At 39.9% G+C, this 2,997-nt stretch overlaps 1 long non-coding RNA gene across 1 annotated transcript in view; it reads left to right on the top strand.

The window, feature by feature from the left end:
• Positions 1 to 2,465: 2,465 nt before the first annotated feature.
• Positions 2,466 to 2,997, top strand: part of LOC112475815 — a 1,811-nt gene continuing 1,279 nt past the window's right edge. The window contains exon 1 of the long non-coding RNA XR_003044890.1: positions 2,466 to 2,562. This is a non-coding gene — a long non-coding RNA (uncharacterized LOC112475815). The remainder of the gene's footprint in view (positions 2,563 to 2,997) is intronic.

Genomic DNA, 2,997 nt, shown 5'->3' on the forward strand with positions numbered 1-2,997 from the left:
CTGCTGTGGAAAGAGGTATAATAGATGGTTCATGATATTTATTTACCTGCCAAAATCATCCCTGGCTTAAAAGTTGGAGAAATCTCATCTGAATTAGCTGCTAATGAGATTATAAAGCCACAGATTGTATTAGTGATTATTTGGTCAATACTTGAATGTAAAAATCACTTTTTTCACTTGTCTCTTTGAGGATGTAACTCCAAAAAGATCAAAAAGAACCAGAGAATTCCATGAGAGCTGGGTAGGGGTGGTGAGGAACGCAGGTCCAGTGGACCCTACTCACACTGTAGTCTAAGTGAAAGGTGTCCACTGGCCCACAATACACATGGTGTCCTCTGGACTTATGTGACATGGGGGCCTTAGTGGACCTATTCTATAAGCTCAGGGAAAGCAGTACTGACCGTACTTCTTCAAGAAACAAAGGCAGTTTTAAAGAGAAAGTGCAGTTGCTTAAACTCTAAAGGTCATCGAGTTGGCTTTATTAGTGAATAAATAATGAAAAACTCAAGTATTATATAAAAGAAATCTCAAGACAGGATGTTCAGGGCATGTAAGACAGCAATACCATCATCAAAAGTGCATGTTTCTTTTACCTGTCTCAAGATCTACCTCGAGATACAAAATGACTGCTAGAACTCCAGCTGCCATGTCCCCATTCCAGGCAGGAAGAAGAAGGCATTGGAGAGACAGCAAAAGAGCACCCTTCCTAGCTGAGCCAACCCTCTTTTAAAACTCCCAGGGGCTGTGCTCAACAAGCTCCATCGACATCATCTCATTGACCTTTTTAGAGTGAGGAAATTGTCCCAGGGTGCTGCACACTGTCGAGAGGTACCGAACCTTCTGTGATGCGGCTGAGTACCCTGGGGGGCTGCAGCGAACGCCGCCTCTGCTGACACACCCCTCTAAGCTCTTTCGAAGTCAAAACCCATTAGATGTAATATAAAATATCCGAAGTCCTTAATTATCATGACAATTCAAGTCTTAAAAGTAGGGACTCGTTCTCCGATTTCAAATAAAAATCATAACTATTTAAACAGTCTTTGTCTTCTCCCTCCCTTGCTAATTCCCTCCCACCCATCCTCCTACCTCGTCCCAAACTCGAATTCCTGGATTAATATTTAATAATGACAGTCCAGGGAAGAATTAAAGCTTCCATAAATTTTTTTAAGTTGCTACATTCTCTGGTGGGTTGCTTCACACATCCGGACCTGGAATTTCAGATGATGCTTCACGAGGGTCCTTGGTGTGAATTTTATGTCAGAAAGCCCACAGAGTGTTTCCTCTAAATGGGCACAGGACTTGCAAATTCTAATCCCTTAAAGCCAATCACTTTATTCAGTTAATTTACAAAATTAGGCATCATTAAAAACAAAAATGATAGGGATAAAAAAAAAGACTTAAAAAAGCAATTATCTTTCTTTTCTCTGACTTATAATAAAGAAATCACAACATGTTGCTCCTTCAGCATAATACTGTGTTGAAATATAATGAACATTTGTCAAGTACTTTGAAATCCACCCTGAAAGGTGTTATAAGCTTTAAGTGCCATTGTTATTAAGCTCTGTTATTTGAGCATCGCTTTTAGTGTTTACATCCTCCTTCTGATGTAATGGGAACTGTAGGCATATCTTTAGATTCAAGGGACAAATAACTTCCTAATATAATGACACGTCCTGCCTCTTACCCCACCCAGTAAATAATTATAGGAGAAATGAATAGGATGTATGCTGACACACGCGATAGCCACTAAGGATGGATTTTACTTTCTTCCTTGATGATCTTTCTCACAAGCACTTTTTAAAAGGTGCCAGCGTGACAGCCTTAAGGAACTGAAAGCCTGGCTGGCTTCTTAGAGAGGTGTTATTCAAGGCAACCTGGTGTTTGCCTGGCCTTGTTAGCATACCTTTAAAACATCCGGGCACAAAGAAGATGCTTTTAAGATATCATCGCTTGCTTGCTGACACTTTAAGAAGAGCAATAAATGATGTCCACAAGATGAAGTGCATAATACAGGAAACAGGTCCAAAGTGTTGGATTCTAGACTGTTTCGTCACTAACTGGTTGTGGTCTCTTGAAAAAAATCACTTTGACCTCTTTGGACATCACATTTCTTTCTTATCTGGGAAATGCAAGGACCATTTCCAGCTTTATTGATTTATAAACTTATAAGACACTGAACTTTATTGATTCTCTGTGAGGTCTCTCTGCCCCCATGTGAGAACAGCAGGGCTAGCCTCAGGGCCCCGTGATGCGACATGGTTTGTGTGTTTCATGATGACTGTTCACTTCTGGGCTGTGAACAGTGTGAACCAATGATTAATACAAACCGAATCCTCTGATATCTTAAATCTAGTACATAAAAAATAACTGCCATTCCATAAATAGTTACGAAACATATTTTAAAAATCCAAATGGAGGGAAGAAGTGGGTGGAGATGGGAAAGAAGTGGGTAGTACAGAATTTACTTTTTCCTTTTTAACTGATCTCTTCTTATAAAGGGCAAGACGTTCAACTTTGCATTAATGGTTCCCGATTCAACAATGCAGATTCGCCACTCAACCTGTGAGTGCATTTGATTGCTTTTTTAAAAAATGAGGATGTATTTTTTTAAAAATGAGGTCCTTCAGATGAATCTTTAAAAAATGAGCTGGTTGTGTTTTAAATCATAGAGATTAAAAATGGTCAGATGGTTTTGTCTTCGTTATTAGGGCCCCAATTACTGTGCTTTGGTTAGTGGAGATTACTCATAGCTTGTGAGTGATCTGAGGAGGGAGATAGCTGAATTGTTGTTTATTTATTTCTTTAATCTGTGAGAGGTTTCTGTAAACACATGGCTTCTGTAAAATCTCCAGGGCTACAGAAAAAGCCCTGGAACTCGTGGGAGATTATGGGCACACCGCCCCCTACCGGATGTAATCTGCAACTTTTTACTTGCATGGTCCCTGCGGACAAAGGTGTGTGGATAGTAGAAAGTTCCTCAGGAAACAGAGAACTTTG

The sequence above is a fragment of the Pteropus alecto genome, unplaced genomic scaffold (assembly GCF_000325575.1).
Source record: "Pteropus alecto unplaced genomic scaffold, ASM32557v1 scaffold152, whole genome shotgun sequence".
Classification (NCBI taxonomy): domain Eukaryota; kingdom Metazoa; phylum Chordata; class Mammalia; order Chiroptera; family Pteropodidae; genus Pteropus; species Pteropus alecto.